The sequence below is a fragment of the Orcinus orca genome, chromosome 13 (genome assembly GCF_937001465.1).
Source record: "Orcinus orca chromosome 13, mOrcOrc1.1, whole genome shotgun sequence".
Classification (NCBI taxonomy): Eukaryota; Metazoa; Chordata; class Mammalia; order Artiodactyla; family Delphinidae; genus Orcinus; species Orcinus orca.
In genome coordinates, this window is record NC_064571.1 from 4,362,426 (window position 1) to 4,387,783 (window position 25,358).

The 25,358-nt window shown below is 41.1% G+C and overlaps 1 protein-coding gene across 4 annotated transcripts in view; it reads right to left on the reverse strand.

Moving 5' to 3' along the window:
- Nucleotides 1-25,358, reverse strand: part of TMEM182 (transmembrane protein 182) — a 67,725-nt gene that overhangs the window by 20,662 nt on the left and 21,705 nt on the right. The window lies entirely within an intron of this gene.

A 25,358-nucleotide genomic window follows, 5' to 3' on the forward strand; every position in this document is an offset into this window, starting at 1 on the left:
ATGTTTTTATTCTCCTCGCCCTGCTTCACAGCCAGCTTCAAACATAGATCTGCACTGCCACCCCCATGGGGGAGTGGACGCTTAACATCCCAAAGATGATCCAACTCTCAGGATAGAAGAATCAGAAAAAGAAACCCAATTGCGCAAAGAGTGGGGGAATCACCTTTTCTCTTGCTGGTCTGCACTGGTGCCGCTGCAGGGAACTCTGCCACAGCACAGGAGACCAAAACTCTGAAGGAACCCCATCTTTCTACCCAGAGAAACTGGGAAAAAGGGGCCGTGGAAGCCAGAGGGTGTACACGGCAGAAAATCCCACAGATGAGAGAGGGCTGGACAAGAGAATCTCCAGTTCTGTGTTTGAATCTGTACAAGTATTGGGCTCACTCCCCACGTTGCACACATGCAGAAAACACCCAGAGATGTATAGCAAAGGCTCTGAGAACTGAATTACAGTATAAAAACCACCCAAGTACCAGAGCAAGCCCGGAGCGGTGATGCCCCAGGCAGACCCAAATAGCACAGAGAACGGAATTGACAATGCAGCTACTATCACAGAGGAAAAGGACAGAACCATGCCAGCCAGTTGCCTATTCAAACAACAAATCAGTATTCTCCAGAGGATTTTAACAATACGTGGAGACTGACAACAAAATATTCAAAATGTCCAGGATACAATCCAAAATTTCTTGATATACCAACAACCATGAAAATCTGACCAATTCTCAAAGGACCAAGCGATCAGTAGATGCCAACACAAACACGATCCAGACATGTGAGTTACCAGGCAGACCTTGAAGTAGCTTTTAGAACCAGCTTCTATGAACTAAGGTGAACACTCCTGAAATGAATAGAAAGATAGAAAGATAGAAATTCTCAAAATAGAAGTAGTATCTATAAAAAAGAGAACTAAAAGGAGAACTAAAAAAAAAGAGAACTAAAAGGCTGAACTTTTAGAGTTGAAAAATACAATATGTGAAATAAAAACTCCCTTAGATGGGCTCACTAGCAGAACAGGGAGGAGAGAGGAAAGAGCAACAAACTTGAAAAGAGAACAGTAAGAATTATCTAGTCCGAACCACAGAAGGAAAAGAGACTGAAAAGAAAAATGACTAGAATCTCAGGTACTCATGGGACAATATCAGAAGATCTCACATTTGTGTCACTGGAGTCCCTAAAGCAGAGGGAAAAGATATTGGTGCAGAGAGAACATTTATAGAAATAATGCCTTCAAACTTCTTAAACTGGGTGAAAGACAAATTTACAGATACAAGAAACTCAGCAACCTCCAAAGAGGGCACACTCAAAGAAATCAGCCCAGACACGTAATAAGAAAATTACTGAAAACCACAGGCAAAGTCTTGAAAGCAGCTGGGGGTATGGGGGTGGAGATGACCCATTAGATGGACGGGAACAGTAATTCCACGGATGGCAAGTCTCTCATCAGAAGTGACTGAGGCCACTGCCCAAGTCAGAGTGGACATTGTGAGCTGTGGGCACGTTGTCACAATCACCACAAAGTAGAGGAAAAGGGTTGCTGGCAAAGATGCTGACTTGGGTGGTCCCCTTTCATGATCACAGGGTGTACCTTCGATCAGAGGGGCTGCTCGAGGACTGAGGGCATGCTGGGGACAGAGCAGCCCTGTGTGAGTAGAGGGCAGAGGAGGTCTGACAGCTTCCACTTTCAGGTTGGGGACCCTGAGTAAGTACACAACAGTAAAAGTCACGGCAAAGAAACAAACAGAAAAAGAAATGACTGAGGCCAGAAGACAGTTAAACAGTATCTTAAAAGTGCCCCAGAAAAAGACCTGTCAACCTAAAATTCTGCCTCCAGTGAAAATATCTTTGAGGGATGAAGGGAAAAGAAAGCCATTTCTCAAGGAGGAAAATATAGACTTTGTCACCAGTAGACCTGCTCTACAAAGAAATCCTAAAGAAATTTCTTTAGGCTGAAAGGAAATGACACCAGGGTTTCTTTGAAATTTCAGAAGTGAAGGAAGAGAAACAGAAAAGGTAGATATCTGTGTAAATATAGTAGATTATTTTTCTCATCTTAATTTCTTTAAAACATATTTGACTGTTGAAAGTTATATATATATATGGCATAATACAGTAAAGAAATGTAGGTTTCAGAATCAGAGTGACCTGAGTATGCACTCTTACCTGCAATGTAACCTTGGACCACTTACTAAACTTATGAACCTGTAAAATAGGAATGCTTTCTGAACCTTCACTTCTGTAAAATAAGAATGTTTGTGTCCATCCTTTAGAGTTCTTGGAAGAATTACTAACAGTGTATTTGAAGTGTGTGGCATTTCACAAGAGACCAATGAATGCCACTTATTTTGTGGCTGCTTTTATTGCATGTTAAAATTTCATTAACATGACATAGCAGAGGGTATTATGGTCAGTAATAGGAAAGTGGATTACTTCCCCCAGAGAGCCTTGCACAGTGTTTTTTATGTATCATTGACATTAGGAAATCCCTTTAGATTACAGTACAGGTTGTGTTTGCCAATACACACAGTTCCACAGAGCTTTCACACTATCTTCCATGGGAAGTTTCCCTGTCCACTAAGAAGGCACTGGCCACGTTTCATACCACACGGCTCTACTCTTAATTACCCCAAATACAAACAAACGGGGTCAGATACCTGACACAAAGACCAAAACATGGTGGCCTCTGACCCATGCAGAGATGAGCTGAGCTAATCAGTGTGACCCCTTGAGAATGGGAACACTGCAAAAGGGAGAGGATTCACAGCAGAGTTGAAGCTACAAGGAAGCACTGGTAGCTGATCCAGAAGAGCTGTGGTGAGCCACAGCCATAGCCAAGCAAGAGGGCAGGAATTATGACTCAGGCCATAGAGAGGGCAGAAAAAGCAGAGGAGCCTCTCCACAGAGAGAAGCGGGGGGACTGCCAGAAAGAGAAAACACCGGGTGAGGGTGAGAGAGAAAGAGAGCCAGATGGAAATGGGGGATAAGTGCTCCCCAGAACTGCTGTTCCTGAGACCTGCTGCTTCCTGCCCTTGGTCTGCCCTAGCAGAGCAGCCTGACTTTTGATTCTGAGTCCCTGGTGAAAGGCAGGAGCAACAGATCTGTACTTAAAGGAGGGGGCACCTGGCTGCCTGGAGAGTTGTGACCGTACAGACATAGCTTCCAAGTAGAATTCCTTCCTGCAGTCACCACAGGCTTCATCTTCTGCCTGTGCTTCAACATTCCAAAGTGCGCAACTTTAAGCCTATTTCAAAATTTCTTGGAATTTCCTGTTTCTTAGCTAATTATATTACCTAGTTTGCATATGTGGCACACTTTGATTCCAGAATTGAAATGTTCAGTTGTAACGAAGAATCAGCTCCTGGAACTGGGTAGTTCTTTCACTGTCTGAAGTAAAACTGAGGCAATCAGAGAATTTTCAAAATAAAATGAATGTTTTGAGATATTACTAACTGGGTGACTCTGAGAGACCACAGTTTTCTAACATAAACCACAATATCCTTCAAATAAGTTTATCGGAAGGATTGAGAACATATATGAAAAGTAGCCGCATGCAGTAAGGAATCAAACGTATTTGCTATTACTATTATTTTTACATGCCTTGTAATAAAATACTCTTGTCAACAATGTGCTTGACACTTAAAAGATATCTATTTATCTCATGGATTTAGGATGGGGACAAGCTTTCAGTTCTAGTATATAGACACTTTAAAAATTTTAAAGGATGTTCTTGTTTGCTTTAAAGGATGTTCTTGTTTGGTTAGTGGTTTATACTGTTTAAGACTCCTAGATCTTGAATGTATCTCTGAGAATACTTAATTTGTTTCCTTGTTCTTAATATGAGCCCATAAAAACTGCAAAACTTTGTCTTTGAAAGCTTTGGACTGTACCAGGTGAAAACATCTCTAAAAATCCAATTCGACCATTTAATACAATTTAAAGCTCAACTTAAACAATATTGAATTTCTATTAATTCCTTAGAACATGAAGCAAGATTTACAGTGTAAACAGATTTACATGTAATCTATATCATCACAATTTGGATTAATTAAAGAAAGCTTCATCTGGATCTGTGAAAGGCCAAAATTAACTACTGTTTTCAAAGAAATGAAGTTCTGTCAATTCTAAATAAATTGGTGAACTGACCTAACAAAGTGATCCTTGGTCGGGTGTCGTAATGAGGAAGATGATGAATAATTAGTCTAACAACAGACGTTATAGAAATGGTTCTCCTGAAGTACTCAGCTTATTTTCCTAAATCAATTAAACTTTTACCTTTACAGTATTATCCTGTTGTTTTTATGAGAGAAAAGAGACATCAAATCATTAGAGACTGTCTAGTTTGTTAACTAAGAGTGTATATGAATGCAAAACTATATTCATGATGTCTCAGTTCATTCATAAAAAATTGCATAACATAAAGAGTCTTAACTGTACTGCAAATTCAAATTTCAGATTCAAACAAATACTAAACGATCTCATGTCCCAGAAAGTACCCAAAAGGCCTAATTCCCAGTCACACACCTAGGAAGTGTAGGGAGACATCTGTTAAGAATCCTTCAGGTAGGAAACATACAAATCACCCCAAACGACAGAACAGTGAAGACCATGAAATAAAGTGGACTTTTAATTATACACATCAATATGTGTGCATGTGTGTGCATGTGCGCATGTATATGTAACTGTGCGTGTGTGTGTGTGTGTATGCTTGTGCAGATTACCACAGACAGGAAGTCAATGGCAGAAGTGGCACCTGTTCCAAATTCCATGTAAGGGGTTAAAAAAATAAAACCCTACAGTACTTCTTTTCCACTAAAAATGTAATAAAAACGTACAGAAACCTCATTAGTTTAGACGATGGGCAAAAGCAACCTGAAGTTTTAACTGTGGATTTATTTTAGAATAAGTCCCATTCCAAGTCATTCACATCCATCCAATATTCCAAACTGATGTCTCACAAGGGACCTCTGAGCAGGGCCCTGCCAAGTTTGCCTGGTAAACGGGCACGCTGCTGTAACCAGAAGCCACTTAATTTGGCAAACGTATTTGGACAGCTCTTCAGGTGCCAGGCACCAAAAGCCGCTAGAGCAGGACAGAACCCTTGCCCTCACGAGTTCAGTCCAGTGAGGGAAAAGCAGTTAGCACTGTGTGCTAAGTGCCCTAGCCGAGGGGTGCACAGAATATCACGAAGCCAGATGACTCCTGCACAGAGAGGCCACTGTTTCAGGGCTGGATGGTAGTAAGAGAAGGCCTACCGTACTGGGTATAGTTGAACTGGGTCTTGACGTTTGCCTAGGATTTCAGTAGGCAGAAGGCAGGAGGAAGGTGACGGGGGAAGGGAAAGCAGCTTCCCTAAGCTGCCACCCAGGTGGATGAGGGGAACGACAATGAGGAACCACATGCCACTCGAGGGCTGACGCTTTATCATACTGGTCCTAGGAAGCCCCTGAAGTCAGTGATCCGAGCTGGTGGCCACATGTGTATGAGAGTATCATTCCTGTAACTGGATAGAGAATGAACTGGCAGGAAAAAGACAGAACAGGGAAAACAAGTTATGTAGTTATCACAGTCCCCGAGTGGGGACTAATGCCGGGCAGTTGGGGGAGAGGTGAAACGAGCTTCAGTGATTCTGTTGTTACAGGTAGTGAGAAACCAGCAAGATAAAGGCTGTCTTCCTGGATTTCATTTATGTATCAAAACAGTTTGTTCTGTTGAGATACTAAGAAATCTCGTCTTGATTTTGTAACATTTCAACTTACACGACAAACCCTCTTTCATACAGAGCATAGGGGGAAAGTCAATCCAAATGATCACAATTCCAAATTCGTAGTGTTTTGATAAATTATTTTGTTGGGTATATAAAAATGTAAATATTGTATTTGCAGTTTAAAGATAAACTTAAGTGTTATTCATTTTTCAAAACTTGCTATCTTGCCTCAGACACCTCACAAAGCTAGTTCAGAGAGCTAATCCTGTATTCCGACACATCCTCAAGCACACACGGCGTGAAGTGCTGTAAAACGGTCTAAATGAAGCCAAAACAAAACACATCACCCCCTCCACCATCCTCGGCAGCAAACGAGAGCCCCCAGCATATGTCGCCGTAGCTTCAGGCAAGACGCTTCTGCTACACAGGCCAGCAGGCCTGTCCTGCATCTCCACGTACTACTTGTCTTGGCGATGTCGGGCGGGTCTAAAAATACAGCAATGCCCGCACCAGAGCAGAAGGACAGGCTGTACAGAGCGGCCGTGTCGGAGCTCCACAGGCCGGGACGTGCCAAGCCAAGCCACATGCTCTGCTCGGGCCACTGATTTTTCAGGACAAAAAGAACACTGAAAGACCTGACAGAGTATTGACTTCCCTCTTGTAAACTTGGCAGTGAAGGAAGAGCTGAGAGGGAGAAAGCGCCTCAGGAAGGAGGGGCGGGGCCCTCACCACCCACACTGGCTGTGACCTTGGGAAAGGCCCAGAAATCATTCTCAAGTTTCTCTTCCTGAGAGTCTCGGGGAGGGAGCGGCCAGAAGGGAGGCTTGCCGGGGAGCTGGGCAGAGGGGCGCTGCAGGAATGCAGGTAGGAGTGGTGGCAGCACCCTCAAGGTCGCAGTAGGGAGGGAACCCAGGCGCTCGGCAGTGAGGTGAAGGGGACCAGAACAGGCCACCCTCACATATGCCAGTTTGGTATAAGGATTATTTTAAGCTGGGAGCAAATGAGAATCAATGAATGCAGAAGGAAACCTCTTAGGAGTTTTCCTTATCTAACTCGGAGGAGAAACTTCTGAGAAATGAGGACTTCCAGGGGAGTTTTATGGCCACGATAAAGACAGCAAGTCAACACCAACATGGGTCTTTAAACAAAGCTACAAATACAAGCCATATGTTCCATTGCTTTCTCTCCTACACTTTTCCTGGTCACTTTCCCACAGTTTACCACCCGAGCCCAAACCTCTTCTTCCCTTGTCTTGTCGCATCTCCACGTTCATCGTTCTTGGCTAAAAGGTATGTAAGTTCCCAGGCCTATCTGCTTCTTTGGGTCTTCACGTTTCTATGAAGGCCTCCGTATGCACACATGATCATAAACCTCTCCTATGTCAATGTCCATTTTTATCATCTAATTTGCAGGGCCCAGTTACTGAACCTAAGGGGGTAGAGGAAAATGTTTCTTCCTTCCCTGTGCGGCACTGTGTACAAAGCCACTCAGATCCTCGCACAGGGGGCCAGGTGAGCATCCAGAGTAAAGCCCCAGCTCCAGGGTCTTCCTCTGACCCCTGCTGTCTGAGGGGCCTGAACCGATGGCTCCCCTCCCCGCTCAGCTTCCAGAGCCACCTGGAGGGTTTTAACATCATACCCAAGCTAGGATTCCAAACCACACCAATCGAATGAGAATCTCTGAGGGTGAGCACAAGCGACCATACTTTTAAAAGCCCCCTAGAAGAGTGGGATGTACAGCCAGGATGAGAACCACTGGACTGCTGAGTCTCTCTGGAGCTGCGAATTTTATTGAGAAGGTGCTGCTCAGCATTTGCAGGGATTCTCTCCTCTGTCATCACAAAAATCCCTATTTTGTGATTTACAGATGAGGCTCAGAAAGGTTAAGTAAAGTCCCCAAAATGAAACAGCCAGTAAATGACAAGGTCAAGATTTGAACTCAGGGCTATCTGAGCTCAGTCTCAAACACCATTAGCCTCAATGTCTGTGGTGTTTATTTCCAATAAATTGTCACTGATCCATCTAAGGCTTCTAGGCTCAAATCCTCCCACTCTGGCTCCTCGTACCTTATCCTCCAGAAATGCTGAAATTATACTGAAGTTTCCGGTGGGGAAATGCTGTTATCACACCTGTAGGCTTTCATAATACTGCCTCTGTCAGCTAGAATACACAGCTTTCCAACTTGTCCTTTGAGATCCAATCAAACATCCTCCCCGACCCGCCAAAAGGACATAGTGGAGTTATGTCCTCATCTCCACCAAAAGGCAGGAGAGAGTAGAATCAGACTCAAGAGCTGGAATATCTCTTACCAGTTGTGTGACCTTGGCTAAGTTACTTAGCTCTCCATGCCTCACTCTCCTTCCCTAAGATGTGATGATAAAGATACCCATCCTAGGGCTTCCCTGGTGGCACAGTGGTTGAGAGTCTGTCTGCCAATGCAGGGGACACGGGTTTGTGCCCCGGTCCGGGAAGATCCCACATGCGGCAAAGTGCCTGGGCCCGTGAGCCATGGCCGCTGAGCCTGAGGGTCCGGAGCCTGTGCTCCGCAACGGGAGAGGCCACAACAGTGAGAGGCCCACATACCGAAAAAAAAAAAAAAAGATACCCATCCTATAGTGCCCTTAAGAGGACTGAAAGAGTTACTGTGAGTCAGCCCTGAGCAGTGCCTTGCCTCTGCACTTCATCAGGGTCTTGACACATGCCCGTCACCAGACAGCACTCTGCGTTGTGCTTCTGTCTTTACATTTCCACCTCCACTTCTTGCCTGTGCATTCCTGCAGGGCAAAAACTCAGTCTTGCCCATCTTTCTAACCCCAGGGGAATCTTTATGGCTGGCATGTAATAGATGCTCAATAAAATATGAATAAGTGAATAATCAATAACTTATCACTCAGTCTCCACTGAAATCTCAATGTATACAGTTAAGGTTAGTGAGATATTTAATGGCCATGGGACAGAATGAAGCTAACTCATTCAAAACGGAAATGAATTGATGGTCTTGGCCTATAATCACAATGGCTAGGGATCACTTAAATCCCTACTAGGGAGAAACAGGCACTCGGAAGAGAAGAGTTGAGGAATCAAGTGATGAGATGTTAACACCTGGATACTAAGTAAGAGTACCGAGGACTATGTAACCATCCTTTCCAGGCTGCTGAATACCCAGTACATAGAAATGAATCAAGAACATTGGGAACTTCTGTAAATGTTCCTGCCCAACTCTAAAAATGCCAGAAGAGAGGCAAATTTCCTCATTAACTGATTCCCTCTTAAAAAATCAGATCTATTCCTGAGGAGACTTGCTGTCTTTTATACTGAGCCATGAAAGGACCATTTTTAGGATCCCTTTATTCATATACTTTTTTTAAACATCGACTATGAACCTGTTTACCCAAAGCTTTTGGCAGACAATTGAAAATAATTATAGCAAAGCCTTGCTTACTTGATTGTAAGTTTTCTAGGACTCCTGAGCCTTCATTTTCATATCTTTCAGATGATTTGCCTCCACAAATCTCTAACACCTTAGAAATCACACTTCTCTAAGGAATTTTATGGTCTTTCATTGCAACTATACATCCAGGAATCTTTCTCTAAGGGATGTGGCTCAAAAGTAGTTTCTATATTTATCAGAAAAGTTAGTTTGAGAATTGCATAGCGCTAAGATGATTTGATATGTCCCCTCTCTTTTGATCATAAAACACCAACAAAAGAAGGGATTAACAACTGAATTGAATCCCACTCTTTCATTTACCCACGCTCAAACATTGATTGAAAAATCTATCTTGTATCAGGTGCTGTGCTAGATAAGTACATACTGGTGATACGCCATGAAAAAAAGTCCAGTATGTGCTATCAAGCAGTCTAATGGGAGAGAAACACACCATCAGATGACTGTCAGCTACACCAAGGGCAAGGGGAGAACTCTAAGGTATATCACACGGGAATAGAGGAAGGGTAGTTGACCCAGTCTTGGCATATTTGCAGAAGGCTTCTTGGAGGAGCTGATTCTCTTTTTTTTTTTTTAATTTTTATTGGAGTACAGTTGATTTATAATGTTGTGTTAGTTTCAGGTGTACAGCAAAGTGAATCAGTTATACAAACACATATATCTAATCTTGTTTAGAGTCTTTTCCCATATAGGCCATTACAGAGTACTGAGTAGAGTTCCCTGTGCCATACAGTAGGTCCTTATTAGTTATCTATTTTATATATAGGAGGGTGTATGTGTCAATCCCAGTCTTTGGAGGAGGTGATTCTTAAACAGGAGAGCAGTAATGCAGGAAATGAAGGCAGAGAGCAGAAAGTATGAACAAGAAAGAAGGCGGGTGTGTGCACGTAGCCTAGTGTGAAGGCACAGGAAGGAAGCTTTGGTGCTGGGGAAGTGGTGAGAGAGAGAGGGTACGAGGCACATCATGACGGTCCTTGTAGAATATGGTCATTTAGCAGGGGAGCATTTTGGCCCATGTTACATGAAACTTTCCCTCCAAACGATATGAAAAATCACTGAACAACTTAAATTAAAATAGGTGTTTTGTCCACATGGAGCTTCAATCTATTAATAATCAAACCATAGGCAAAAGGTTTGCAGTCTGGTTTTGTGAGGCGCGGGGAGGTGTTTTCAGTGCGAAAGAGGGGAAAAAAAGGCAGTAAAACACCTACTCCCTTTTCTTTATTACAGGCATTTATATTTTCTTGATATTTTTTTCTTAGGGGTAAAATACTTAGAGATAAAGGTACCAAAAAAATCTAGCGGTACTTCATGGAAACTAGCCTCTCTTGTGAGTAAAATGAAATGGGCAAGAGACCTTATCAAGGAATTGTAATAACAAAAGAAAGGAAGTTAAAAAGTTTCTAGCAACAAAATAAAGGTATAGAGCTGGGAGTAACCATTGGCTGCTGGGGTGAGAGGGTTGTGCAGGCAATAAGCAGTGGCCTGTCCCAGCCAGCAAATGCCTTGGAAAAATACTCAGCCAGCTTAGAATCTGGACCTGCGTAGTTTGGGATGTGAACCACACATGCAAGGAGTACTAGCACAGCCGGTGTGAAATGACCATCCCCTGGGGACAGACAAGATAGCTGAGACATAGCTGCCATCCCTGGCAGGGCAAGCACGCCTCATTTACTCCAGAACAAACATTCACACTTTGCTTATTCACAAACAGAGTCACATTTTCTCCAATGAGCAGGAAACACGATCTTTGCTGTTCAAAGTCAGCATTTACTGAGGACCTAAACCCCTCTTGGGCATCTCTCACTGACTTGGCCTCTTCCAGGGCTCAATCTGAAGGAATGGGGTAGAAATGCCTATCGGCAGCCTTCAGTCTTCACTGACTTGTCCGCTATTTGCTGTGTGTTCTTCAGAAGTGGGTCACTTGTCCAGCCTCCCTGGTTTTCTGCTTGTTCTTGATAAAAAGGTAGGCTATCAGTCTCAGAAGTCACTTCTAACTCTTCTGGTTAGAGTCCCAACAAGTGAATAGTCAATATTTCCCTTTGATAGTGAACTGAACTTCCAAGTCTCCACTCGAAAAGACCAGCCTTCTGAAACTGCATGTTTAAGCAGAAAATCATTGAAAAGATCAAACGTAGCATTCCCATAGCTACTCTACACACAGTCTAGTGGGGGATTTGGTTGTATTTATTTATTTGCAGTGATAAGATACATCTTGGGAAGACTTCACTCTCTAGCTAATCAACATAGCAAGCTGTTGGAGCAAATGCCCTTCATATTGTGTAACAACAGCTGTGGCTCTGGAAACAAGTTAACGCTTCGCTTTCCATACAACGCGTCCCTTCCCTTAACGATACTAAATCAACACTCTGTGGATGTGAATAATTGCCACGGCCGCTTGCAGACTTGAAGCAATGAATCTGAGTCCTAGAAAAAGTGCTTTATAAAAATCAATCATATTTTTTAAAAACTATATATAAAAATCACTTTTATTTTATTTCTATAGCCCCAAATTTGCTTGTAAAGAGTAATAAATAGTAAAAGAAAGACTCATATCGAGTCACCATAAGAAAACTAATAAGTAATATAATAGAACTCACCAATTCTCCCCTAATTAATTATAGATTTTGTTTTAAACTATATATTCCTTGTTAGAAAGATGAAACATAATCTCCTTTACAATGTTATCAAGAAGCTGATTATGGAAATGGAGGCAGCTCACTGCAGAGCATGTACTTTGAGTTGAGTACCCAAATGCTCCAAGTTTCCTTGGCCTTGAAATGGCAGCAACGAACTCTACCTCACAGCACTGTCATCAAGACCCAAGGAGGAATCTTTGTAAAATAAAAAGTAGGTGGGCTAGCCCAATGACTGCACACAATAGGAGCTTATCATAAGAAATAAAATAAGTCATTTTCTTGTGATATTAATGATTTTTATAAAATAAATAACATTTTTTCTTTTTTTATATATTTGCCAATAGATTAGTGGGTTTCAACACGCAGAAACAAGAAATAAGGATATAAATGAACAGCTCTGAAGAAATTAGGATGGTGCCTTTGTGCAATTAATGGCTCCAATTATTCATAAACTCACTGGATCTCATCCCTCATGCCAGCACTGAAATTTCTCAAGCAGTACTTATGTTTAAAATATAATTCATATATTATCATTTAAAAGTAAAAGAGAGAAAAATGAGATTACACAAAATGTGATCTGTCAAAGGGGAAATAGTGGTAGTGAGCCCAAGAAGAAAGAAATCCAGGTTGCAAAACACTAGGTCAAATTGCTGTGGACAGCTTGCTAAATTCAAGGGTCAAATCCCAGTCCACGCCCTACTCTACTTCTTAGCAGCATTTGGCCAAGCTTATCACTCCCTTCTCTGAGAAAAGCTTTCTCTTTCTGGTTTCCAGAACACCATACTCTCCTGGTTTGCTTCCCGCTTCCCTAGCTGCCCATCCTCAGTCTCCTTTGTGGGTCTCTCCTCTTCTTCCTGACCTCTGAACAACAGAGCAGCCTAGGGCTCTGTGCCTGGACCGACCTCCTTTCTCTCTACACTCACTCTCCAAATGCTCTTATCTTGCCCCATGGTTTAAATGTACCTCCATGCAATGACTGCCACGTGCACAGTTTCTGCTCAAAAAGCAACCTTTACCTCTAGACTCTGCGATCCAAAAGCCTACATAACATCTCTACTAGGTGTCCTCAACTTAACATGTCTGAAAACTCCAAAGCTTCCTCTTAACAATCAACTCTACCTCAGCTTTCCCCATCTCTAAAAATAACAACTTCATCCCTCCAGTTGCTAAGGACGAAAAGTGTCATCATTAACTCTGCTCTTTACCTACACCTCACAATGAACCATCAGCAAATCTGGTCAGCTGTTCCTTCAGAATGTAACTAGATAAACTGAGCTTCTGCTTCCAGGAAGATGAAGCAAACATACTTTTTCCCTATTGTTTCTTTTAATCACAACTAAAATCCCTGCTGATTTTCTATGAAACAAACAGAAAAAGATTCAGAAAGAAGGGAGAGAAGAAGACCAACTAGGAAACTTGGAACCCAAGGAATGATGTGATGGTGAGTTCCCTGGGTTTTGTTTTTGCTCACTCATCCTATACCTAGAGCTAGGGAAGCCAATAACTAGGAAATGGCAATGGACACAGACAACAGCAGGCCCAACCCCCCTGCTAGGGAAATGCCAGAGAAGGAAGGGAGGTGAGACTTTTACCACCACAGGTGGTAATGGTCAGCTCCCATCCTGTGGTGTCAGTGGGGATGGAAAAGCAAGCAACACAGAAATGCCAACAATCACAGTCAAAAAAATTCCCAACAAAAGCTGTTTGTCCAAAGAACCAGGTAAGGGGCTACCTATCAAAGCAGGAAACTTTTAGAAAATAACCACCTGACACCAAACGCTGCAGAATAAAACGTTGGCCCCAACCCCACTGTGATCAGCAAAGACCAAGAGGGGAACCCAGTCTTTGACTCTTGATAGACTGTGGTAAGGTGCCCTCTCCCAACTCCACACACACACATGGATGTATCAGAGAAAGCTGAATATGGAGCCAGGACTTTGATCTCTGCAGGGTAATAAGGCCACCATTCACAGTGACAGTGGAGACCATGTGGGGAACCTGGACTTTCACCCCTACAAGGTGGAAATTAGACACCCTTTCCCCCTGGGGTGGTATCAGAGGAGGCTTAGTGGAGATTCAGGACTTTCATCACCACCCAGTAGTAATTAGGTTACTTTTGCATACCTACCATGTCAATGGCAACCATGGTTAAAGTTGTAATGATTCAATCCTGCCCCTCCTGGTCAGGACGGTATCAGTGGAAACATAGTGGGAAGCCAGAACTTTCACTACTGCCCAGCAGTACCAAGAAGAGTTCCCCTTATGTCAACACAGACTAAATGGGGAGCCTGGAATTCCACCCCACCTGATTTTATTGAGGCAATGCCCACCCCTTCTCCTGCAGGAGCAGTATCAAAAAAAGCCAACCAAAACAGAAGATCTCGAGTCTCATAACATAATACATCCTAATTCCTGGTTTTAATTTTAAAAGATGATGAGTCATCCAAGAACCATAAAAATCTCAACTTCAATGAAAAAGATCACTCAATAGATGCCAATACAGAATACAGATGTTAGAATTATCTAAGAATGATTTTGAGTGAATCATGATAAAAACGTCTCAAAGAGTAAATACGTACATGCTTGACCCAAATTGAAGAGAAAACAAAAGTTACTGGCAAATAAATAAAAGATATAAAGAAGAAACAAAAGGAAATTTTAGAAATGAAAAATATAGTAGCCCAAAATAAAAACTGAGTGGATGATCTAAACAGTGTAGAGAGAGGAGATATACTCTAAAACACTTTAGATAAATCAAATGGAATGGCCTGGAATGGAATTTTTAAAAATTCAAGTAACCCATAGAAAGACAGGATAAAGAAAACAGAAATGAAAAACAGGCAGAACAAATAGAAAACAAAAATTAAAATGGCAGGGTTGAGGCCCAACATATCAATAATAACATTAAGTATAAATGGTACAATACACTAATTAAAAGTCCATTTGCGTTAATGTACATGTACCGAACAACAGAGTATCAAACTACATGAGGCAAAAACTGATAGAACTGAAAGGAGAAAAGGATGAATCCACTATTACAGTGGGAGACTTCAACACCTCTCTATCAGAATGGACAGATCCATCAGGCAGAAAATCAGTAAGGACATAGCTAGACTCAACAACACCATCAACTGGATATACAGTTGCGACCCTGGACGACACAGGTTTGAACTGCATGGGTCCACTAACATGTGGAATTTTCTCAAAAAATATATGGTTGCCCCTTTGTAGCCACCAGGCCACATCCATGGATTCGACTAACCTCAGATCATGTATTAAGTTTGCAATCCACAGATGGTTGAATCCACAGACGTGTATCCTGCAGGTGCAGAGTACCAACTGTGGGACTTGAGCATCTATGGATTTTGGTATACCTGGTGGATCCTGGAAACAATCTCCAGCAGATACCCAGGGACAACTGTAATAAATATCTATAGAGTACTTCACCCAACAAAAGCAGAATACACATTTTTTTTTCAAACTCACATGGAATATTCACTAAGATAGACAACATTCTGGGCCATAAAAAATAACGTAACAAACTTAAAAGAATAGAAATCAAACAAAGTCTGCTCTCAGACCACAACAGAATTAAATTAGAAATAAATAACAGAAAGATAACAGAAAAATCCCCAAATACGCAGTGATTATACAACACACTTCTAAATAACACATCGATCAAAGAAGAAATCTCAAAAGAAATTTAAAAAATAGTTTCAACTAAATGAAAATGAAAACACAATTTATCAAAATGTGTGGGATGCAGGGAAAGCAGTGCTTAGGGGGAAATTTATAGCACTGAATTCCTATATTAGAAGAGAAGAAAGATCTAAAATCTATAATCTAAGTTTCTACCTTAAGAAACTAGAAAAAGCAGAGTAAATTAAATCCAAAATAAGCAGAAGCAAAGAAATAATATGAATTAGAGCAGAAATCAAGAATCTGTAGAAAATCAATAGAGAAAACCAACAAAACCAGAAGATAGTTCTTTGAAAAGATCAATAAAATCAATGTCTCTAGCCAGGCTCTCTAAGGAAAAAACAGAAAGGACACAAACTGCTAACATCAGAAATGAAAGAGATGACATCACAGGCCCTGTAGGCCCTGTAGACATTAAAGAGGTAATAAAGGAATACTATGAACAGCTCTATGCCCCAAAATCTGACAATGTAGTTGAAATGGACTAATCCCTTGAAAGACACAATCTGCCAAAACTCAAACAAGAAGAAACAGACAATCTGAATAAACATATATACATTACAGAAACTGAATCAGTAATTAATAAACTTCCTAAACAGAAAGCAGTAGGCCCACATGGGTTTACTGTTAATTTCTATCAAACATTTAAGGAAGAAATTATACCAATTCTCTACAATATCCCAGAGGAAAAGAAGCAGAGGTCATATTTCCTAACTCATCCTATGAGGTCAGTGTTATCCTAATATCAAAACCAGACATTACAAGGAAAGAAAACTACAATCAATATCACTCATGAACATAGATGCAGAAATCATCAACAAAATATTAGCTAATTGAATCCAACAATGTATAAAAAGAATTATACACCATGATCAAGTAGAATTTATCCCAGGTATGCATGGCTGCTTCAACATACAAAAATCAGTTTATGTAAACCATCATACCAACAGGCTAAAAAAGAAAAATCACATGATCACATATCAGTAGATGTAGAACAAACATTTGACAAAATCCAACACCCATTCAGGATAAAAACTCTCAGTAAACTAAGAATAAAAGGGAAATTCCTCAAGTTGGTAATGCATATTTACAAAAACCCTACAGCTAATACCATTCTTAATGGTGAGAAACTTGAAGTCTTTCCCACTAACATCAGAAATAACACAAGGATGTTGCCTCTCACCACTCCCTTTCAACCACACTGGAAATCTTAATTACGCAATTAGATAAGAAAAAGAAATGAAAGTTATATATATTGAGAAGGAAGAAATAAAGCTGTTTTTGTTCTGTAGATGACATGATCATCTAGGAAGAAACTCTGAAAGAATCCATTAAAGACTCATGGAACTAATGAGTTATTATAACAAGGTTGCAGGACACAAGGGTAATATAGAAAAGGCAATCGATTTCCTCTATACCAGCAATAAACAAGTGAAACTTGAAATTAAAAACAAACGTCATTTACATTAGAGCCCCCTGAAAGAAATATTTAGGTATAAATCTAACAAAATATGTACAAGATTTATATGAGGAAAACTACAAATCTGATAAACAAAATCAAAGAATTAAATAAATGGAGAGATGTTCCATGTCTAGAGTAGCAAGACTTAATATTGTCAAGCTGTCAGTTCTTCTTAACTTGATCTATACATTCAATGCAATTCCAAAAAAAATTCCAGCAAGTAATTTTGTAGATATAAACAAACTGATTCTAAAGTTTATACGGAGAAGCAAATGACCCAGAATAGCTAATACAATATTGAAGAAAATCGAAGTTGGAGGACTGATACTACCTGGCTTAAAGACTTACCATAAAGCTAGAGTAATCAAGATAGTGTGGTATTGGCAAAAGAGCAGACATATATAGATCAATGGCACAGAATAGAGAGCCCAGAAATAGGCCCACAAAAATATAATCAACTGATATCTGACAAAGGAGCAAAGACAATAAAATGGAGCAAAGAAAATTCTGCTGAAACAAGTGGACACCTGCGTGCAAAGAAAATGAAACTAGATACAACCTTACACTCTTCACAAAAATTAACAAAAAATGGATCATAGCCTTAAAAGTAAACTGTAAAACTATAAAAAATAATGTAGGGAAAACCTTGGGTATGATGATGACGTTTTAGATACAACCCCAGAGGAACAATCCATGAAAGAAATAATTGATAAGCTGGACTTCATTAAAATTAAAAACTTCTGCTCTGCAAGAGACAATGTCAAGAGAATGAAAAGACAAGCTACAGCCTGGAAGAAAATATCTGCAAAAGACACATCTGATAAAACACTGATTCAAAGGATACAAGGAACTACTAAAACTCAACAATAAGAAAACAAACAACTCAATTGTTAAAAAATGGTCCAAAGACCTTACTTAACAGACACCTCACATAATAGAGCTCGTATCTCCCCTGCCTCTGCTACCCCAGGCCCCTTAGTTTCCAGCCTCTTTCCATGTTTTATGTTTCTCTGGGCACTTGTCATTTTCCAATGTACTATATAATTGGCTTATTTTATGTTGTTTTGTCTGCCTCCCCTCACTAGAATGGCAGCTCCACAAGGTCAGGGATTTCCAACTGTTTTGTTCACTGCTGTTCCCCAGAACCTAGAACAGGGAATAGCACACAGTATTTATTGAGTAAATTTTAATCAATATTATCACATAAACAGTAGAAAATCTTTGCCAGTACAGATGGTAATATTAAGTATCATGTACTAGGATGATGGGATCATGATAATAATAGTGAGCATTATTTATAAAGCCCCTACTCTTTGCCAGAAACTGTGCCAAATGCTTGATGTGGGCATACACCACACACACACACACACACACACACACACACACACACACACTCAGAGAGCAGGAAGCATTTCACTAGGGAGAAGCTAGAATGAATTGATGTGCCTTGAGGATGACTTATTTTTGGTGTTCTAAATTGGTACAGCATCCTAAGAATAACTGACATTTATTGAATACCAACTAGATGGCAACCACTATGCTAAGCATTTGTAGTATTCTCCTTTCATTTTAACAACCGCATGAGGTTGATACTAAGCTTATCTTCCTTTTGCAGTAAATCTGAGGGGAGATTAGAGACAGGAAGTCATGTTTCGAGATAGTGCACGCAGACCCGCTGACTGAAAGGCCAGCTTGTAACGCCCATAGAACCCTTACCAAGAGCCAGTCCCTGTGCTAAGCACTCTGAACAGCATCTATCCAGTCCCCAAAAGAGGGATCAGGAAACTGGACAGCTTAGCTGGGTGACAGAGCCCCATTCAACCCAGGGCTGTCAACGCAAAACAAACGTCACCTTCTCTATAAGGCCTCCCCGTCACTCTATTTAATACTGAGGTTCCCTCCACACACACTCCTTCTCCTTTTATTCCTCTCCAAGCACATGACTGGTTTGTTTATCTTCTGCTGCCCACTACAGTGAAAGCCCCATGAGGGTCAGAATTTAGGGCTGACTCTGGAGCACCCAGAACAGTGCCCAACATACAACAGACACTATTTTTTTCATCAAATCTAGTTAATACTGTCTTCTAAAAAAAGGTCTGAAGCAGAAGCAATGCTGTTTAAAGATAATCGAGGCCAAGATGGTCTCCTTGCTCCCTTTTGGTTTAAACATTCAATATAAAAGAAGGCAGAAGGAAACTAACCATTATTTATGTGCTTTGGGGTCCAGAATTGGAGTTGGGCACAGTGTGTGGATAATATAATTCTGAAGAGGAGCTCGGGCCCTGGGTTAGAAGTGCTGGGGATAAATGTCTAGAACGTCCCAGTGGTTCCCATCAGAGGTGATTCTGTGCCCATCCAGATACCCCAGGATATTTGGAGACATTTTTGGTGGTCACACTGAGGGATGCCACCGGCATCTAGTGGGTGGAGGCCAAGGCTCCTGCTAAACACCCTACAACACACAGGACCATCCCTCCCACAACAGTCATCTGGCCCCAGATGTCAACACGCTGAGGCTGAGAAACCCTGGTCGAAGCACCAGGAGGTGCCCTATCATTAGAGGGGATTTCTACTTCTGAGTGTGGCTGACAGCTCCACAGATGTTACCAGAAGCTTCTGTCAAGGCTGCAGCCTGTCCTCTGTGAAGGGAAGCAGACCCACACCGTTGTAAATAACCAGTCTTGTTTATAGAAAGCAATTGTCCCTGTTATTGGAGGGATTTACATAAACTGCCAACCAATCCTTAGATGCCCGTGACTAAATTGTAGAGAACGCAAAATAGCACTCTCTGAAAAAGTGATTTTTAATTACAGCTTTGATGCTGGGCCCTGGAACTGAAAAGCCAACTGTACCCTCAGGAGCTGCAGCCTGGGAAGCCTGAGCGAGCTGCCCTGTGGGCAGCACTTTAACCTGAACACAAGAGAGCCCACACTGGGGCCACAGATGAAAAGTCAGCAGGAAACCAGGAAGTACAGCCCCCCTGAAATATCACTCTGTGTCTGTGATCATGGCTGCATGATCCCAAATGTCTGAATGAACAGTAGGAAATTAAATGAATGTTAAGGCATTTCCAAATATCTAGGTACTTGACATTTGTGACAAAAAAAAAAAAGACGAATTGTATTTTCCATTAAACTTTGCAGAGTATGCTTTTTTTCCTACACAACTAAGGCAGAGCAGAAGTATTTAAAACTATTTGGTGAATTTACAACAATGTCCAGAATCACCATATACGAACACAAAAAAAATTGCAACATAAGATCCAGCTACACTAGCATAATTGATTTGTAAGTAGAGTTGGGACGTGGGGATCCCGGTGTGATTAGATTCCTATGACATGCTGATGTGTCTCCGCAATTATTTAAGAATTTGCATTAACTCTTGACTCAAATCTCAATTCATTTATTTGCTGCTTAACGCTGTGGTGTATAAGGGCACTCATTTTTATGGTTTATTTTGCCTTGTAGAGTGAAGCGCGGGATGGTTTTGTGAGCACCTGGTGCTCACTGCAAGGCTGTGCTCTTCTGGTTGCTATTCCAAGTCCTAGTGTTGGCTAATTGCAAAGGTCTCGCTTCCTCACTTCTCGCCCCCCGCGGACACCCAGTGTGAGGTTTCACATTCCTATCATCAAGCTGCCCTGCCCGCCTTTAGGGGGATCGCCGCCTTCTGACGTCTCCTGGGAGAAGAGGAGGAAGCCTGCGGTAGGGCTTGGCTCTCAGGAGGATCAGGTGACAGAATGCACAGGAAAATGGAGGGGAAAGGCATTGCCACGAAGGGAGAGCAGGGCCCTTGGGCTCCACCCCAGGGGATGGGCCGTGCACAGAAGTGGGACACAGAGCAGAAGGTCTGGAAGTCTCAGGCCAAACCAGCAGGGCCTGTGGGTGTATATTTCAAAGGAGCTGACTTTATTGGCCTCTTTATGGGTCCTTGGTGGGGAGGGAGCTACCAGGGGCCACCAGAACTTTTTCATTATCAGCATGCTATCCAATTCCTCTTTGCCCCCTTCTCATTCTCATTCACTCTACACCTGCACTGAGGACCACCACGTCTTTCCCAAGACTCACCTGCGTAGGCCCCTCTGACGACACACCAGCCTGCCCACTGGCTTGCTTCTCAATACCTCTTTCTGCTTCTCCTTTCTGGACTGTCCTCGCTTCTTTCCTTCTCCTACGTATAACTGGTATTTTACCATCTTCTTTCCTATGACATTTTTTGTTGAAGATTATATCTGATATCAAAAACCATGTCTGCAATTCCTGATCATTATCAGTTGTGCTAATTAATGTCTTTTAAATTAATCGTCAGTTCTGCACATCAAGCTACTTGTTGAACCATTTCAAACTGGTATTCCACCATCAACCCAAATTTACTGTGTCTAAGTCCAAACTAAAGCCCCATCCTCCACTTCAAAACATGCCACCTCCTCCTGATTCTCACATTTCTATCCTCCCTACCAAATTTTCTTAAATAATTCACAGTTCAGTGCTGGTTGGCAAGCAATTTGGTACCTTGGCACAATAACGATAATGCAATTTTATTCCTATCTTTTGATTCACCACCATTCACATTTATGAAAACATAATCCGAAGAACCAAAACAAATTATGACAAATATAACACACATAAAATTATATTTAATGTGGAGGTAGCAACTAGCATTTAAAATCTGAGAAACTATTAGGCACAAATATGGAGACATATGTGCTGACGTAAAAATAGAAAAGTGACATACATTTGCATTTATAATGATTGAAACAATGTACAATATGCATGTAAAAAAGACTGGAAAGAAATACACTAAAATAATATTTATTGTCTGGAGGAAAGTGACCATATTACCTTGATTGTATGTTGTTTAAACTGAATTACATCTTGTTCAAAAGGCAATTCCTTCATCGTCCTAGATTCCTCCAGCTTTCTTTTGTTTGGCTACCAAGTTTTACATTTAACTCTTTAAATATCACTGCTATCCATCACTCCCTTTTCACCTTTGCTGCCTCACCCTTGTCCTGCCCTGATAACTTCCAGGCAGGATTATGATGCTGGTCCCCTGAGGAGGCTCCTCTAGGTTGATCCATCAACACTCCCAGCCCTTCTCCCTTCTCCTCCTCTGCCACAGAGGCTAGAAAGCAAACAACTCCACATCCCAGCCCAACAAAGCCATGTGACACGGTTCCAATGAAGAAAGCATTGGTAGAAATCTACTGGATAATTCTAGGGACATGTTTGCTCTTCTGAACATGGAAGAACATGACAGGGGCTATCCACCTGCCAAGGATGGTGGAAGAAAAGGTTGAAAGGGCCTGGGTCCCTGACAGCATCATTATAGCAGCTGCTTCTGAACTTCTTATTGTGCGAGAAAAATAGCCCTTATGTTTTAGTTGCTGTTTGTTTTCTGCTACTTCCAGCTTGATGTGCTGCTGACTAATATCTTGCCTAGCTGCTTTCCTGCTTCTAGTCTTACATCACTCACATCACCCTATAATTTTTATGAGTGAAGGATGAACAGACCAGAAAGGAAAAGTAAATAAATAAATATTGACAATAAAAGTAAAGGACAGCTGACACGTGAAACAATGTTGAAGACCTAAAAAATTACAAAAAGTATGAAAAAAAATTTTTAAGAGTAACCACAGTCCATTTAGTAAGGTTTAAAAAATTCCTACACACATCATTAGTTACTCAGGGCATCAGTACCAGCACCAGAGTACAGCACAGTTAGTGGAGACTCTCAAGAAATATTAATTCTACAAAAATATTCAGTCTACAGTGGATACAATGGTGAGTCAAACATAAAAGACATCACAGCAGTGGAGCTTAGAGTTGAATCGGGAAGGAATACATGAACAAAATAATTATGCAAGTAAATGATTAAAATCTGTGCTACTAATTATCAAATTAAAGCATGATTTTCATAAAGGAGAACCTGGTCTAGTCCAAGTATTAGTGGGGACAGGGGGACCAGGCGCTACACTAAGCTCTGCTGAGATAAATTTGAGTAGGTTACATTCTGTGCCTTTGGGGAGTTGCAATAAATAACTAAGAAGCCCAGTAAACAAACAACTACAGTTAAGTACAAGGAGCACTCCAATGGGTGTGATCAAAGGCTATGGGGACACCGAAAAGAAATGACTGATTCACTCAAGGATTGAGTTACCCTGGAAATTAATCCACATTCAGTACATCATCACCAAATGTTACCAAATTAATGAACTATGACTGAATTTAAGCATGAAACAAACCAGAAAATCTAAATTCTGACATATCAAAAAGTAATGAAATTGGTTAATGGACTTTGAAGCACGCAGTCCTAGCTCAGAAAATAATTGTGAGAATTAGATCACCCCCTCTAAGCTTGGTCAACCATCCAAATGACTAGATTTGATCCATGATTGTATGCATTTGAGATTAAGACAAAAATAAAGGAAACAATGAATTAGACCAGACTGTATACACAAGTCAGGATCAGACAGCAAGGCAGAAAAAGCCAACATAAGTTTACTTTGTTCTTTTATTGAGATCCAACTAAAAGACTTACACTTAAAAAGATTTAATACTAAGAACTAAAATTAGTCTTTTCATTCACTGTAGTTTATAAGATTATCAATAAACACCCAGAGACTTGGACCTTACATTAGCTCTGCCAGTGATCAGCTGTGTGAAGACAGAATCACATGGTTTCTCTGAGTCTCAGCCTCCTTATCATGAAAAAGAATAATTTCATCAGTAATAGCCAATAATTCTAAAATAGACTTTCCAGAAAAACCATCCACCACTGTATCATTTTCACTGATTTCAAATATTGGCTAACTGTAACTGTAAAAAAATCAGGAGAATACAAAGACACTTTACCAATAATTTGCCATGCCACGATACATCAGATTTCACAAACAATAATCTGAATTTTCCTAAGCTAAGTTGGCAAATGTATAATGCCTGACAATTAAGAAGCTATGCAGCCAAAGAGTAGTTCTGGAGTCTAGTGAAGTCTATGTGGCCTCATTAACCAGGAAGCACACACTTTCGATCAGGTGGAATCTTTTTGATGAAATCTATGTCCTTCTCTTGGATAAAGGAAACAATAAAATAATCACCCAAATATAATGTCACATATCATTGTACAGTATTATGAAGATAAATGAAACTTGCATATAGTATTTCTGCTGTAGGACATACCTCTTCCCACCTCAGTCATTTTTACTTAGAGTGTTTGATAAAGTTGCTTAAAGTGAATAAGGAGTTACAATATGTGTGCCAAAGAGGAGTTTGACAATTTAAACAAAATGGAATACGGTTTTGTCAGTAGATTCAAAAAATGACACAGTAATTATATGTAATGCCACATAATAATCCGAATGTAATTGCAGTGTAATTTTTCTGACATGCATTTACTATCCTTCTCCATCGTAATTATTATGCACAGATAACGTTACCTTGTTTTTCAAGTTCTCCACTATCTCCTTGAGGTGCAAACTTTTCAAATATGTAGATTCATTTTTAAATATATGGTACTTACAATACCTATCATCACAGGACCTCAACATATGAGTATCAACAACAGCAATACTAATATTTATGCAAATACCTAATGTTCCAGAAAGAATGACAAGGAAGGGGTACCATTTTCATAATTTTTTGTAATGTAACTTTTTTGTAACTTTTTGTAGTATATGATAGAATGGTTTGGGACTTCCCTGGTGGCGCAGTGGTTAAGAATCCGCCTGCCAATGCAGGGGACACAGGTTTGAGCCCTGGTCTGGGAAGACCCCACATGCTGTGGAGCAACTAAGCCCATGCATCACAACTACTGAGCCTGTGCTCTAGAGCCCGTGAGCCACAACTACTGGGCCCACATGCCACAACTACTGAAGCCCACGCACCTAGAGCCTGTGCTCTGCAACAAGAGAAGCCACCGCAATGAGAAGCCCGCGCACTGCAACAAAGAGCATCCCCTGCTCGCCGCAACTAGAGAAAGCCCACGCGCAGCAATGAAGACCCAATGCAGCTATAAATAAATAAATAAATTTTTTTTAAAAAATGGTTTATCCTGCTCTTCCCATGCCATCTGTTCTCTCGTCAGTGAGAGGGTCTGTGTCATCCACGATGTAAGAGGGTCTGGCTAGTGTGAATGAGGTGCCTCATGAGGTTTTCAATGGGAAAAGCATCTCTGCTGCACATGCTTCAAGGCCGACAGCCACAGACCCTCTGAGCACACGCAAGCCTGGTGGACAAGCACAGCTGTGTCCTCACCCCTTTTCCTATCCGGACCCACACCCGCTCCATAAAACGTCATGTTAATGCTGTGATATAAGCAGATGCTACATCCTTTGACAAACTCAGAACAAAATTATAATGTGTGGAAACACAAATTTTATATAAAGATGAAAAAATGGATGAATGATGTAAAAATT